The 16,475-nt window shown below is 37.9% G+C and overlaps 1 long non-coding RNA gene and 2 other non-coding genes across 3 annotated transcripts; 1 reads left to right on the top strand and 2 right to left on the bottom strand.

Moving 5' to 3' along the window:
- The first annotated feature begins 756 nt into the window (after positions 1 to 756).
- Positions 757 to 864, top strand: LOC130977895 (small nucleolar RNA R71). The gene has a single exon (XR_009085567.1). It is a non-coding gene; the product is annotated as a small nucleolar RNA R71 (small nucleolar RNA).
- Positions 865 to 8,093: 7,229 nt separating this feature from the next.
- Positions 8,094 to 8,201, bottom strand: LOC130977402 (small nucleolar RNA R71). Its single transcript, XR_009085093.1, has one exon. It is a non-coding gene; the product is annotated as a small nucleolar RNA R71 (small nucleolar RNA).
- Positions 8,202 to 14,680: 6,479 nt separating this feature from the next.
- Positions 14,681 to 16,188, bottom strand: LOC130973794 (uncharacterized). Its single transcript, XR_009084299.1, has 2 exons — positions 15,748 to 16,188; positions 14,681 to 14,990 (listed from the first exon to the last, which is right to left on the bottom strand). It is a non-coding gene; the product is annotated as an uncharacterized LOC130973794 (long non-coding RNA).
- Positions 16,189 to 16,475: the final 287 nt, after the last annotated feature.

Below are 16,475 nucleotides of genomic sequence, written 5' to 3'. Positions count from 1 at the left end.
GGTTATGGCTTTGCACTCTCCTTTTGGATTTTCTTCTGTATTGCTTGGAAGAGTGCTTGGAGGGAGTTCAGTAATTTTCTTGCTCAGCTGTCCCACTTGTCCTTCCAAATTTCTAATGGAGGACCTTGTTTCATTCATGAAACTTTGAGTGGTTTTAATTAGATCAGAGACCATGGTTGCTAAGTCAGAGGGGTTCTGCTTAGGATTCTCTGTCTGTTGCTGAGAAGATGATGGAAAAGGTTTGCCATTGTTAAACCTGTTTCTTCCACCATTATTATTGAAACCTTGTTGAGGTCTCTCTTGATTCTTCCATGAGAGATTTGGGTGATTTCTCCATGAAAAATTATAGGTGTTACCATAAGGTTCTCCTAGGTAATTCACCTCTTCCATTGAAGGGTTCTCAGGATCATAAGCTTCTTCCTCAGATGAAGCCTCCTTAGTACTGCTTGGTGCATTTTGCATTCCAGACAGACTTTGAGAAATCAAATTGACTTGTTGAGTCAATATTTTATTCTGAGCCAAAATGGCGTTCAGAGTGTCAATTTCAAGAACTCCTTTCTTCTGACTAGTCCCATTGTTCACAGGATTCCTTTCAGAAGTGTACATGAATTGGTTATTTGCAACCATCTCAATTAGCTCTTGAGCCTCTGTAGGCGTCTTCTTCAGATGAAGAGATCCTCCAGCAGAGCTATCCAAAGACATCTTGGACAGTTCAGAGAGACCATCATAGAAAATACCTATGATGCTCCATTCAGAAAGCATGTCAGAAGGACATTTTCTGATTAATTGTTTGTATCTTTCCCAAGCTTCATAGAAGGATTCTCCATCCTTCTGTCTGAAGGTTTGGACTTCCACTCTAAGCTTACTCAATTTTTGAGGTGGAAAGAACTTTGCCAAGAAGGCATTGACTAGCTTTTTCCATGAGTCTAGACTTTCTTTAGGTTGTGAGTCCAACCAAGTCCTAGCTCTGTCTCTTACAGCAAAAGGGAATAGCATTAGTCCGTAGACCTCAGGGTCAACCCCATTAGTCTTGACTGTGTCACAGATTTGCAAGAATTCAGCTAAAAACTGATGAGGATCTTCCAATGGAAGTCCATGGAACTTGCAATTCTGTTGCATTAGAGAAACTAATTGAGGCTTAAGCTCAAAGTTGTTTGCTCCAATGGCAGGGATAGGGATGCTTCTCCCATAAAAATCAGGAGTAGGTGCAGTAAAGTCACCCAGCACCTTCCTTGCATTGTTTGCATTATTGTTGTTTTCGGCTGCCATGTCTTCTTCTTCTTTGAAGAATTCGGTCAGGTCCTCTAAAGAGAGTTGTGCTTTGGCTTCTCTTAGTTTTCTCTTCAAGGTCCTTTCGGGTTCAGGGTCAGCTTCAACAAGAATGCCTTTGTCTCTGCTCCTGCTCATATGAAAGAGAAGAGAACAAGAAAATGTGGAGTCCTCTATGTCACAGTATAGAGATTCCTTGAGGTGTCAGAGGAAAAGAAAAATAGAAGGCAGAAGTAGAAAATTCGAACTTATCAAAGAAGATGGAGTTCGAATTTTGCATTAAGGAATAGTGTTAGTCCAAAGATAGAAGGATGTGAGAAGAAGGGAAGTAATTTTCGAAAATTAAGTAAAAGATTTTAAAAACATTTTGAAAAACACTAATTGATTTTCGAAAACAAAAGTGGGAAAGAAGTAAAGTGATTTCTGAAAAAGATTTTGAAATTAGAAATCAAAAAGATTTGATTGAAAACTATTTTGAAAAAGATGTAGTTAAGAAGATATGATTGGTTTTAAAAAGATGTGATTGAAAAGATATGATTTGAAAACAATTTTAAAAAAGATATGATTTGAAAAACATTTTAAAAAGATTTGATTTTAAAATTTAATGACTTGCCTAACAAGAAAAGATATGATTCAAACATAAAACCTTCCTCAACAGAAAAGGCAAAAAATGTTCAATCAAATCATTAATTGTTAGTAAGTATCTTTGAAAAAGGAAAGAAATTGATTTTGAATACATTTGATTGAAAAGATATGATTTGAAAAAGATTTGATTTTGAAAAACTTTGAAAACTTGAAAAAAAAAATTGATTTTGAAAACAAAATCTTCCCCCTTTGCCATCCTGGCGTTAAACGCCCAGAATTGTGCACATTCTGGCGTTTAACGCCCAAACTACTACCCTTTTGGGCGTTAAATGCCCAACCAGGCACCCTGGCTGGCGTTTAAACGCCAGTCTGTCTTCTTCACTGGGCATTTTTGAATGCCCAGCTTTTTCTGTGTGATTCCTCTGCAGTATGTTCTGAATCTTCAATTCTCTGCATTATTGACTTGAAAAGACACAAATTTAAAAATATTTTTGGATTTTTAATAATAAGGAATAATCAAAATGCAACTAAAATCAAATAACAATGCATGCAAGATACCAAACTTAGCAGTTTGTATACTACTGACACTAACAAAATGAGAATGCATATGAGAAACAACAAAACACTCAAGTCAATAGAATTCAAAGATCAAAACAAGGAAATCATCAAGAACAACTTGAAGATTAATTAAGACACATGCATAAATTCAAAAAAAAATGCAAGAAGAACAGAAACATGCAATTGACACCAAACTTAAAATGATACTCTAGACTTAAACAAGAAATATTTTTGGTTTTTATGATTTTGTAATTTTTTTTTTTGGTTTTTTCGAAAATTAAGTGAAAAGGAAAATAAAGGTATCAAAATTCTTAATGAGAATTCCAGGAATCATGCAATGTTAGTCTAAAGCTTTAGTCTAAAGGAATTAGACATGGCCGGCTAAGCTTCAGCAGGACATTGCATTCAAGAGCTAAATTGATGATGATCAATCAGCTTTGGTGATGATAAGAACATCACCTTGAAACACTAGAATTCATTCTTAAGAACTCTGAAGAAAAATAATACATAATCTAAGCAACAAGATGAACCGTCAGTTGTCCATACTCAAGAACAATCCCCGGCAACGGCGCCAAAAACTTGGTGCACGAAATTGTGATCACTACAACTTCGCACAACTAACCAGCAAGTGCACTGGGTCGTCCAAGTAATACCTTACGCGAGTAAGGGTCGATCCCACGGAGATTGGTGGTATGAAGTAAGCTATGGTCATCTTGTAAATCTCAGTCAGGCAGACTCAAATGTATAATGGTGATGAACGAAAATAACATAAAAGATAAGGATAGGAATACTTATGTATGTCATTGGTGTAAGAGCTTCAGACAAGTGTATGAAGATGCCTTCCCTTCCGTCTCTCTGCTTTCTTACTGTCTTCATCCAATCCTTCTTACTCCTTTCCATGGCAAGCTTGTGTAGGGTTTCACCGTTGTCAATGGCTACCTCCCATCCTCGCAGTGAAAGCTAATGCACGCACTCTGTCACAGTACTGCCAATCACCGGTGTGGTTCCCTCCCCTACCGGAATAGAATCCAGTGATTCTTTTGCGTCTGTCACCAACACCCAGCAGGTTACAGGTTTGAAGCACGTCACAGTCATTCAGTCATTGAATCCTACTCAGAATACCACAGACAAGGTTAGACCTTCCGGATTCTCTTGAATGCCGCCATCAGTTCTTGCCTATACCACGAAGACTCCGGTTAAAGAATCCAAGAGATATTCACCAAGCCTCGAATGCTTGTAGAACAAGAATGGTTGTCAGTCACCTTGTTCATAGGTGAGAATGATGATGAGTGTCAATCATCACCTTCATCAAGTTGAAGAACAAGTGATATCTTGGTAAAAGAACAAGCAGAATTGAATAGAAGAACAATAGTAATTGCATTAATACTCGAGGTACAGCAGAGCTCCACACCTTAATCTATGGTGTGTAGAAACTCCACCGTTGAAAATACATAAGAACAAAAGTGATCATTGGTTTCGGCCCCAAAGAGGGAACCAGAAGAACCAAGATGAAAATACAATAGTAAAAGGTCCTACTTATAGAAAACTAGTAGCCTAGGGTGTACAGAGATGAGTAAATGACATAAAAATCCACTTCCGGACCCACTTGGTGTGTGCTTGGGCTGAGCAATGAAGCATTTTCGTGTAGAGACGTTTTCTGGAGTTAAACGCCAGCTTTCATGCCAGTTTGGGCGTTTAACTCCAAGTTTTATGCCAGTTCCGGCGTTTAACGCTGGAATTTCTTGAGGTGACTTTGAACGCCGGTTTGGGCCATCAAATCTTGGGCAAAGTATGGACTATCATATATTGCTGGAAAGCCCAGGATGTCTACTTTCCAACGCCGTTGAGAGCGCGCCAATTGGGCTTCTGTAGCTCCAGAAAACCCACTTAGAGTGCAGGGAGGTCAGAATCCAACAGCATCTGCAGTCCTTTTCAGTCTCTGAATCAGATTTTTGCTCAGATCCCTCAATTTCAGCCAGAAAATACCTGAAATCACAGAAAAACACAAAAACTCATAGTAAAGTCCAGAAAAGTGAATTTTAATTAAAAACTAATAAAAATATAATAAAAACTAACTGAAAGATACTAAAAACATACTAAAAACAATGCCAAAAAGCATACAAATTATCCGCTCATCAGAGCTACAGAAGTCCAAATGGCGCACTCTCAACTGAGTTGGAAAGTAGACATCCAGGGCTTTCCAGCAATATATAATAGTTCATATTTTTTCCGAGTTTAGATGACGCAAACTGGCATTCAATGCCAGCTTTCTGCCCTATTCTGGTGTTAAACGCCAGAAACAAGTTGCAAAGCAGAGTCAAACGCCAGAAACAAGTTACAAACTGGCGTTCAACTCCAAGGAAGACCTCTACACGTGAAAGCTTCAATGCTCAGCCCAAGCACACACCAAGTGGGCCCGGAAGTGGATTTCTGCATCATTTACTCATTTTTATACCCCTAGTAACTAGTCTAGTATAAATAGGACTTTTTACTATTGTATTTTCATCTTGGTATCTATCTTTGATCATTTAGGCGATCTTAGACATTGGGGGCTGGCCTCTCGGCCATGCCTGGACCTTCATCACTTATGTATTTTCAACGGTGGAGTTTCTACACACCATAGATTAAGGTGTAGAGCTCTGCTGTTCCTCGAGTATTAATGCATAGTACTATTGTTCTTCTATTCAATTCATGCTTATTCTTATTCTAAGATATTCATTCGCACACAAGAACATGATGAATGTGATGATTATGTGACACTCATCACCATTCTCACTCATGAACGCGTGATTGACAACCACTTCCGTTCTACATGAAAACAAGCTTGAATGTGTATCTCTTGGATTCCTAGTCCATGTGTTTGATTGCCTCTCCTGACAATAGAGCCTTCAATTCCTTGAGATCAGAGTCTTCGTGGTATAAGCTAGAATCAATTGGCAGCATTCTTGAGATCCGGAAAGTCTAAACCTTGTCTGTGGTATTCCGAGTAGGATCGGGATGGGATGACTGTGACGAACTTCAAACTCGCGACTGTAGGGCGTGGTGACAGACGCAAAAGGATAGTAAATTCTATTCCTACACGATCGAGAACCGACAGATGATTAGCCCTACGTAACCCGTAGCTGGACTATCTTCACTGAGAGGATGGACGGTAGCCATTGACAACGGTGATCCCCCTACATACAGCTTGCCATGGAAAGGAGTGTGAAGGATTGGATGAAGACAGTAGGAAAGCAGAGATTCAAAAGGAATGAGGTATCTCCATACACTTATCTGAAATTCCCACCAATTAATTACATAAGTATCTCTATCTTTATTTTATGTTTTATTTATCTTTTAATTATCAAAACTCCATAACCATTTGAATCCGCCTGTCTGAGGTTTACAAGACGACCATAGCTTGCTTCAAGCCGACAATCTCCGTGGGATCGACCCTTACTCACGTAAGGTTTATTACTTGGACGACCCAGTGCACTTGCTGTATAGTTGTGCGAAGTTGTGAAAAAGAGTTAAGATTACAATTGTGTGTACCAAGTTGTTGGCGCCATTGAGATCACAATTTCGTGCACCAAGTTTTTGGCGCCGTTGTCGAGGATTGTTCGAGTTTGGACAACTGACGGTTCATCTTGTTGCTCAGATTAGGTAATTTTCTTCTTATTTTAACCATTAGTTTATTTTCAAAATGTTTTCAAAAATCTTTCAAAATTTTTCTTCTTTTTCGTTTTTCTAAAAATAATTTTTGAAAAAAATCCAAAAGAATTTATACAATCATAAAAACCAGAAAATTTTTTTGTGTTTCTTGTTTAAGTCTAGAGTCAATTTTTAAGTTTGGTGTCTATTGCATATTTTTAATTTTCTAAAAATTTTTGAAAAAATTCATGCATTGCATTCTTCATGATCTTCAAGTTGTTCTTGACAAGTCTTCTTGTTTGATCTTTAATTTTTCTTGTTTTGTGTCTTTTGTTATTTTTCATTTGCATTTTTTAATCCATAGTGTCTAAGCATTGAAAATTTTTAAGTTTGGTGTCTTGCATGTTTTTCTTTTCTTGAAATTTTTTTAAAAAAAATGTTTTTAATGTTCACCATGATCTTCAAAGTGTTATTGGTGTTCATCTTGACATTCATAGTGTTCTTACATGCATAATTGGTTTTGATCCAAAATTTTTATGTCTTGGGTCATATTTGTGTTTATCTCTCTCATCATTAAAAATTCTTAAATAAAAAAATATATTTCCCTTATTTCTCTCATAAATTTCAAAATCTTTGGGTTGACTTAGTCAAAAAATTTTAAAATAAATTGTTTCTTGTTAGTCAAGTCAAGATTTCAATTTTAAAAATTTATCTTTTCAAAATCTTTTTCTTAATTTCATTTCAAATTTTCAAAAATTTTACTAACAATTAATGTGATTGATTTAAAAATTTGAAGTTTGTTACTTTCTTATTAAGAAAGGTACAATCTTTAAATTCTAGAATCATATCTTTTAGTTTCTTGTTAGTCAAGTAATCAATTTTAATTTTAAAAATCAAATCTTTCTAAATTTCTTTTTCAAATCTTTTTCAAAATAAATTTTAATCATGTCTTTTCAATCATATCTTTTCAAACATATCTTTTTCAAATCAAATTTAAAAAAAAGATATGATTTGAAAATTTGATTTCAAAAATCTTTTCTAACTTCTTATCTTTTAAAATTTGATTTTCAAATCTTTTTCAACTAACTAATTGACTTTTTGTTTGTTTTAAAATTCTTATATTTTTCAAAACCACCTAACTAATTTTCTCTCTCTAATTTTCGAAAACCACCTTCCCCTTTTTCAAAAATCTTTTTATTTAAATAATTGATTTAAATTTTAGTTTTATTCTATTTTTTCTCCTAATTTTCGAAACTAACATCATCAATAAAATAAAAATAAAAATATTTCTCCTCTCTCTTCTTTTAATATTTGAATTCTCTCTCTCTCTCTCTCATCTCCTTCTATTTATTTATTTATCTACTAACACTTCTCTTCTACTCATAATTCGAACCCTCTTCTCTTCTCTCCCTGTGTTCGAATTTTTCTTCTCCTATTCTTTTTTTCTTCTACTCACATAAAGGAATCTCTATACTGTGACATAGAGGATTTCTCTTCTTTTCTGTTCTCTTCTTTTTCATATGAGCAAGAACAAGGACAAGGACATTCTTGTTGAAGCAGATCCTGAACCTGAAAGGACTCTGAAGAAGAAGCTAAGAGGAGCTAAAGCACAACAATCCAGAGAAAATCTTACAGAGAATCTCGAAAAAGAAAGAGACATGGCCGAACCCAACAATAATGCAAGGAAGATGTTTCGTGACTTTACTGCACCAAATTTCAACTTACATGGAAGAAGCATCTCAATCCCTGCCATTGGAGCAAACAATTTTGAGCTAAAGCCTCAATTAGTTTCTCTGATGCAACAGAATTGCAAGTTTTATGGACTTCCATCAGAAGATCCTTTTCAGTTCTTAACTGAATTCTTGCAGATCTGTGATACTGTTAAGACCAATGGGGTTGATCCCGAGGTCTACAGGCTTATGCTTTTCCCTTTTGCTGTAAGAGACAGAGCTAGAGTATGGTTGGACTCTCAACCTAAAGATAGCCTGAACTCTTGGGATAAGCTGGTCACGGCTTTCTTAGTCAAGTTCTTTCCTCCTCAAAAGTTGAGTAAGCTTAGAGTGGATGTTCAAACCTTCAGACAGAAAGAAGGTGAATCCCTCTATGAAGCTTGGGAGAGATATAAGCAACTGACCAAAAAGTGTCCTTCTGACATGCTTTCAGAATGGACCATCCTGGATATATTCTATGATGGTCTGTCTGAATTGTCTAAGATGTCATTGGACCACTCTGCAGGTGGGTCTATTCACCTGAAGAAAACGCCTGCAGAAGCTCAGGAATTCATTGACATGGTTGCAAATAACTAGTTCATGTACACTTCTGAAAGGAATCCTGTGAGTAATGGGACGCCTCAAAGGAAGGAAGTTCTTGAAATTAATGCTCTGAATGCCATATTGGCTCAAAACAAAATGTTGACTCAGCAAGTCAATATGATTTTTCAAATTCTAAATGGATTGCAAAATACATCCAACAGTACTAAAGAGGCATCTTCTGAAGAAGAAGCCTATGATCCTGAGAACCCTGCAATAGCAGAGGCGAATTACATGGGTGAAGCCTATGGAAACACCTATAATCCCTTATGGAGAAATCATCCAAATTTCTCTTGGAAGGATCAACAAAAGCCTCAACAAGGCTTTAATAATGGTGGAAGAAATAGGTTTAGCAATAGTAAGCCTTTTCCATCATCTTCTCAGCAACAGATAGAGAATTCTGAGCAGAGTCCCTCTAGCTTAGCAAACATAGTCTCTGATCTATCTAAGGCCACTCTAAGTTTCATGAATGAAACAAGGTCCTTCATTAGAAATTTGGAGGCACAAGTGGGCCAGCTGAGTAAAACAGTCACTGAAACTCCTCCTAGTACTCTCCCAAACAATACAGAAGAGAACCCCAAAAGAGAGTGCAAGGCCATAACCTTACTTGGTGTGGCCGAATGCACAGAGGAGGAGGAGGACGTGAATCCCAATGAGGAAGACCTCCTGGGACGTTCACTGACCAATACGGAGTTTCCCTTTGAGGAACCAGAGGAATCTGAGGCTCATACAGAGACCATAGAGATTCCATTGAATTTTCTTCTGTAATTCATGAGCGCTGATGAGTACTCTTCCTCTGAAGAGGATGAAGATATTACTGAAGAGCAAGCTGCTAAGTACCTTAGAGTAATCATGAAGCTGAATGCCAAGTTATTTGGTAATGAGACTTGGGTGGATGAACCCCCCCTTGCTCACCAATGAACTGAATGACTTGGTTAGGCAGACATTACCTCAAAAGAAATAGGATCCTGGCAAATTCTTAATTCCTTGTACCATAGGCACCATGACCTTTAAAAAGACTCTGTGTGACCTGGGGTCAGGCATAAACTTAACGCCACTCTCTGTAATGGAGAAACTGGGAATCTTTGAGGTACAGGCTGCCAAATTCTCATTAGAAATGGCAGACAAGTCCATGAAAAAGGCTTACGGATAGGTAGAGGACATGCTAGTAAAGGTCAAAGGCCTTTACATCCCTGCTGATTTCATAATCCTAGACACTGGGAAGGATGAGGATGAATCCATCATCCTTGGAAGACCCTTCCTAGCCACAACAAAAGCTGTGATTGATGTGGACAGAAGAAAGTTGATCCTTCAATTGAATGAGGACTACCTTGTGTTTAAAACTCAAGGATCTCCCTCTACAACCATGGAAAGGAAGCATGAAAAGCTTCTCTTAATACATAGTCAAACAAAGCCCCCACAGCCAAACTCTAAGTTTGGTATTGGGAGGCCACAACCAAACTCTAAGTTTGGTGTTGAACCCCCACATTCAAACTCTAAGTTTGGTGTTGGGAGGTCCCAACAATGCTCTGAATATCTGTGAGACTCCATGAGAGCCCACTGTCAAGCTATTGACATTAAAGAAACACTTATTGGGAGGCAACCCAATTTTTATTTATCTATGTTATTTCATGTTATTTTCTTTTTTTTAGGTTGATGATCATGTGGAGTCACAAAAACAATTGTAAAAATTAAAGAAAAATAAAAAATAACATTGAAAATAGCACACCCTGGAGGAGAAATTTACTGGCATTTAAACACCAGTAAGGATAGCAGAATGGGCATTTAACGCCCAGTCTGGCACCATTCTGGGCGTTAAACGCCAGAAACAAGCACCAGACTGGCGTTAAATGCCAGAAACAAGCTACAATCTGGCGTTAAACGCCTGAAACAGGTTGCAACCTGGCGTTTAACGCCAGGAAAGGAATAAAAGCTGGCGTTTAACGCTAGAAACAAGCAGCAATCTGGCGTTAAACGCTAGGATTGCACGGTAAGGGCATTTTGCACGCCTAAAAGGAGCAGGGATGATAAATCTTTGACCCCTCAGGATCTGTAGAGCCCACAGGATCCCCACCTACCCTACCCCTCTCTCTCTCACACTCACCAATCAAATCATATCATATTCCCTATATCATCCTCACCAATCACCTCCATATCTCTTCTCCAAAAACACCCCACCTACCTCACTTCAAAATTCAAACACTTTTCCTCCCAAACCCAACCCTAATGATCGAAACCCAACCCTCCCATCTCCCCTATATAAACCTCTCACTACTCCTTCATATTCACACAACACAAACACCTTTTCTCCCTCTTGGCCGAACCACCTATCTCCTTCCATCTCCTCTATTTTCTTCTTCTCCTCCTTCTTTCTTTCTTTTTTTGCTCGAGGACGAGCAAACCTTTTAAGTTTGGTGTGGTAAAAGCATTGCTTTTTTATTTTTCCATAACTATTTATGGCACCTAAGGCCGGAGAAACCTCTAGAAAGAGGAAAGGGAAGACAAAAGCTTCCACCTCTGAGTCATGGGAGATGAAGAGATTCATCTCAAAGGTCCATAGCTCAGTAGTAGAGCATTTGACTACACATCAAGAGAGCTCACTCATGGACCTCAACAAGAGCATGAGGAATTCCCTCATCAAGAAATCCCTGAGATACCTCAGGGGATACATTTTCTTCCACACAACTATTGGGAGCAACTAAGGATAGGAGCACCAAAATCACTAGGGATGAAGCAACAGAGGCAAGGAAGAGACATAGAGGAGCTCAAAAGCACCATTGGTTCTTCAAGAGGAAGACGCCACCCTCACTAAGGTGGACTCATTTCTTAATCTCCTTGTCTATTTATTTTTCTATTTTCAGTTTTTGAGCTTCATGTTTGTCCATGTTTGTGTCTTCATTACATGATCATTAGTGTCAAGTGTCTATGTCTTAAAGCTATGAATAATTCCATGAATCCTTCACCTCTCTTAAATGAAAAATGTGCCTATTGACAAAAGAACAAGAAGTACTTGAATTTCAAATTTTATCTTGAAATTAGTTTAATTATTTTGATGTGGTGGCAATACTTTTTGTTTTCTGAATGAATGCTTGAACAGTGCATATTTTTTATCTTGTTGTTTATGAATGTTAAAATTATTGGCTCTTGAAAGAATGATGAACAAAGAGAAATGTTATTGATAATCTGAAAATCATAAAATTGATTCTTGAAGCCAGAAAAAGCAGTAAAAAAAAGGTAGCAAAAAAAAGAGGAAAAAAAGAAAAAGCAAGCAGAAAAAGCCAATAGCCCTTAAAACCAAAAGGCAAGGGTAAAAAGGATCCAAGGCTTTGAGCATTAATGGATATGAGGGCCTAAGGAAATAAAATCTAGGTCTAAGCGGCTAAATCAAGCTGTCCCTAACCATGCACTTGTGTCATGAAGGTCCAAGTGAAAAGCTTGAGACTGAGTGGTTAAAGTTGTGATCGAAAGCAAAAAGAGTGTGCTTAAGAACTCTGGACACCTCTAATTGGGGACTTTAGCAAAGTTGAGTCACAATCTGAAAAGGTTCACCCAGTTATGTGTCTGTGGCATTTATGTATCCGGTGGTAATATTGGAAAACAAAGTGCTTAGGGCCACGGCCAAGACTCATAAAGTAACTGTGTTCAAGAATCAACACACTGAACTAGGAGAGTCAATAACACTATCTAAAATTCTGAGTTCCTATAGATGTCAATCATTCTGAATTTCAAAGGATAAAGTGAGATGCCAAAACTGTTCAGAAGCAAAAAGCTACTAGCCCCGCTCATCTAATTGGGACTAAGTTTCATTGATATTGTGAGATTCATTGTATATTCTCTTCTTTTTATCCTATTTGATTTTCAGTTGCTTGGAGACAAGCAACAATTTAAATTTGGTGTTGTGATTAGCAGATAATTTATACTTTTTTCGGCATTATTTTTATATAGTTTTTAGTATGATTTAGTTAGTTTTTAGTATATTTTTATTAGTTTTAAGCAAAATTCACATTTCTGGACTTTACTATGAGTTTGTGTATTTTTCTGTGATTTCAGGTATTTTCTGGCTGAAATTGAGGGACCTGAGCAAAAATCTGATTTAGAGGCTGACAAAGAACTGCTGATGCTGTTGGATTTTGACCTGCCTGCACTCGAAATGGAATTTTTGGGGCTACAGAAGTCCAAATGGCACGCTCTCAACTGAGTTGGAAAGTAGACATCCAGGGCTTTCCAGCAATATATAATAGTTCATACTTTTTCCAAGTTTAGATGAAGCAAACTGGCATTCAACGCCAGCTTTCTGCCCTATTCTGGCGTTAAACGCCAGAAACAAGTTGCAAAGCAGAGTCAAACGCTAGAAACAAGTTACAAACTGGCGTTCAACTCCAAGGAAGACCTCTACACGTGAAAGCTTCAATGCTCAGCCCAAGCACACACCAAGTGGGACCGGAAGTGGATTTCTGCATCATTTACTCATTTCTGTACCCCTAGTACTAGTCTAGTATAAATAGGACTTTTTACTATTGTATTTTCATCTTGGTATCTATCTTTGATCAGTTATGCGATCTTAGACATTGGGGGCTGGCCTCTTGGCCATGCCTGGACCTTCATCACTTATGTATTTTCAATGGTGGAGTTTCTACACACCATAGATTAAGGTGTGGAGCTCTGCTGTTCCTTGAGTATTAATGCATAGTACTATTATTCTTCTATTCAATTCATGCTTATTCTTATTCTAAGATATTCATTCGCACGCAAGAACATGATGAATGTGATGATTATGTGACACTCATCACCATTCTCACTCATGAACGCGTGATTGACAACCACTTCCGTTCTACATGAAAACAAGCTTGAATGTGTATCTCTTGGATTCCTGGTCCATGTGTTTAATTGCCTCTCCTGACAACAGAGCCTTCAATTCCTTGAGATTAGAGTCTTCGTGGTATAAGTTAGAATCAATTGGCAGCATTCTTGAGATCCGGAAAGTATAAACCTTGTCTGTGGTATTCCGAGTAGGATCGGGATGGGATGACTGTGACGAACTTCAAACTCGCGACTGTAGGGCATGGTGACAGACGCAAAAGGATAGTAAATCCTATTCCTACACGATCAAGAACCGCCAGATGATTAGCCCTACGTAACCCGTAGCTAGACCATTTTCACTGAGAGGATGGACGGTAGCCATTGACAACGGTGATCCCCCTACATACAGCTTGCCATAGAAAGGAGTGTGAAGGATTGGATGAAGGCAGTAGAAAAGCAGATATTCAAAAGGAATTAGGCATCTCCTTACACTTATCTGAAATTCCCACCAATGAATTACATAAGTATCTCTATCTTTATTTTATGTTTTATTTATCTTTTAATTATCAAAACTCTATAACCATTTGAATCCGCCTGACTGAGGTTTACAAGATGACCATAACTTGCTTCAAGCCGACAATCTCCGTGGGATCGACCCTTACTCACGTAATGTTTATTACTTGGACGACCCAGTACACTTGCTGGTTAGTTGTGCGAAGTTGTAAAAAAGAGTTGAGATTACAATTGTGCGTACTAAGTTGTTGGCGCTATTGAGATCACAATTTCGTGCACCAAACACTGAAACAGAATTCCGTAGCATTGCATCCACACTTGAAGAACTCATTTGGATTCATACTGTTCTAGCTGAGTTGCGAATCACAACCTCTCATCCTGTAGTGATCTATTGCGACAACCTTAGCACCTGTCTCCTCACTGCAAACTCGGTTCTTTATGGCCGATCGAAACATTTTGCTCTTCATATGTCTTTTGTTCGAGAAAGGGTAGAGAGAGGCAATTATTTATCGAACATATTCCCTCAACAGCTCAAGTCACGGATGTTCTTACGAAGCCTCTATCAGAGTTGAGTTTCAAACTCCTCAAAGCCAAATTCAAGTTTCTCTCTTCCGACTTTCCCCTGAGTTTGAAAGGAGATATTAGGAGATAGTCCCTCCCTCTGCTTTTCTATTTTAGTGTCAAGGTTTTGAAAACCGGACCGGTCATTGAACCGCTCTAGTCACTGATTCACTGGTTTATTGGTCTAACCGGTCTAACCGTGGTTCAACCGGAAAAACCGTTCTTAATAAAATAATAAATAAATTATAAATAAACATCATAAAATATCTTTCAAATCTAAAACCCTATATAAAATATCACCAACTAAATGTAATTAATCATCAAAATACTCGAATTTACAGCAAATATGTTGACATTTAACATAATTATACTTTCTTTAAAAATAGTTGGATTGAATTGTAGTGCACAAGTTAAAAATAGAGAATATAGCCTTAATGTAGCTAAGTAAAAAAGTAAAACAAAACAGGATTCTTACGCTTGTAGGCTTCAATATAATCATTACCATACAGAAGAACTTTCTTGAAGGGATTTATGGCAACCAAAATTGTACAAGATATGATTAACAAGGTTAAATTAAAAGAACACTTTCCAGTTGTCTCACTGAGTCCAGCTAGATGGAACAAACATCACTGTGTACTATGGTAATTCTAGATCAAATCTTACTTTTCCATCAGGCAGTAAAACAACAGACTCAGTTCCAGAAGATGTTATTATCTTCACCAGCTCCCAATTACCATTTGAAAGTTGAAGCCAACACTAAACCTTCTGAAACAATGAACTTCAGAAGTAAGGGAAAGAAATAGAAAATTCTAAACTATCCATGTCTTACTAATAATGAGAACAGAAAAACTCAATCTCTTGAACTCAATAATTACATCAGTTATTCAACTAAATAATTGCATCGGTTATCATAAACTGATTTCAAAGCCTAGAAGCAGAGTGAAATTAAAAACATGAGGCATATAATCAATCAAAAGATCAATTGCAAATTTTTTAACAAGAACAGCAGTTAAGAACAATGAAATTAATAAATCATTCACGAAATTAAAAACAGCAGCAGCATTCAGCAACAAACACTTAGCATTCAGCACAAACAGCATTCAGCAACAAGACCATATCTGAACTCAACAATCAGCATTCAACAACAAACATTACAAAACATTAACCAATAATCACACTAAACCTCCAACCAGCAACCAGCAATGACAAAATAGCAACAAACATTAGTACATAAACACTCCAAAATAGTGATGACACTAAACCTGCACCCAGCAACCAGCAATTACAAAACAGCAACATTATCAAACATTACAAAACATTACACACAAATTTGAACAAAAATTCCAGAAATTAAAAAGAACAAGAACAAAGCATTCAGAAATTAAACAGAGCCATCACTTATCAGTAAACAGAGCAAATTAAAAGGAAGAAGCGAATGCGAAGCAAAATTAAACAAACCCATCAGTAACCAGAAACAAAATTAAACAGAGCCATCACTCATCACTCATCAGTAACCACTAACCATGGCAAAATTAAAAGGAAGGAGCGGATGCGAATCAAAATTAAACAAACTAACAGAGCCAGGGATGGGGGCAAGGAGAAGGAGAGAAGGGGGCAAGGGGCTCTCAGCGCTACCGAAGCTTTGTTTATTTTTTCTGGGTTGTAAACGAAATGGCGACGAGACGACGGCGAGCTGCTCCAAGGCTTGAACAGAGAAGCCAGGGATGGGGATGACGTGCCGCGCTAGAATAGAGGTCCTGGGTTTTGGCTCGGGAAAGGGGGAAGGAGGAACCCACGGAGGCGCCGACAACCACGCACGGCGGTAGTAGAATCGTTGAGGAGGAGGCTAGGGTTTTGGTTTGTCAGTATTGTGAACTTTGCTTTAGAAAGGGATGAGATGAGTGTGGCATTCACGAATGAGAGAGGGGTGTTGGGGGAAGGGGGTGACTGGGTGAGAGTGACGCGTTGCTTTTGCCTTTTTTCTTTTTTCCAAAAAACTTCAAACGGCGTCGTTTTTAAGGAACCGGTCGGTTTTCGGTTCGGTCCAACCGGCCAGTTCTGATCCGGTTCAACAGTTTTTAAACGGTTCTTGACAGAGCGGTTATAGACAGCAGACCGGACCGTTTTGGTTGCCGGTTCCCGGTTAAACCGGTTCGACCGGCCGGTCCGGTCCGGTTTTCAGAACATTGTTTAGTGTAATGGTCACTTTAGTATAATAGTCTTTTTCAGTTAGTAGGATATTTTAGTCAA

The sequence above is a fragment of the Arachis stenosperma genome, chromosome 4 (genome assembly GCF_014773155.1).
Source record: "Arachis stenosperma cultivar V10309 chromosome 4, arast.V10309.gnm1.PFL2, whole genome shotgun sequence".
NCBI lineage: Eukaryota > Viridiplantae > Streptophyta > Magnoliopsida > Fabales > Fabaceae > Arachis > Arachis stenosperma.
The sequence above is the reverse complement of the archived record's forward strand: the minus strand, read 5'-3'. Positions and strand labels throughout refer to the sequence as shown.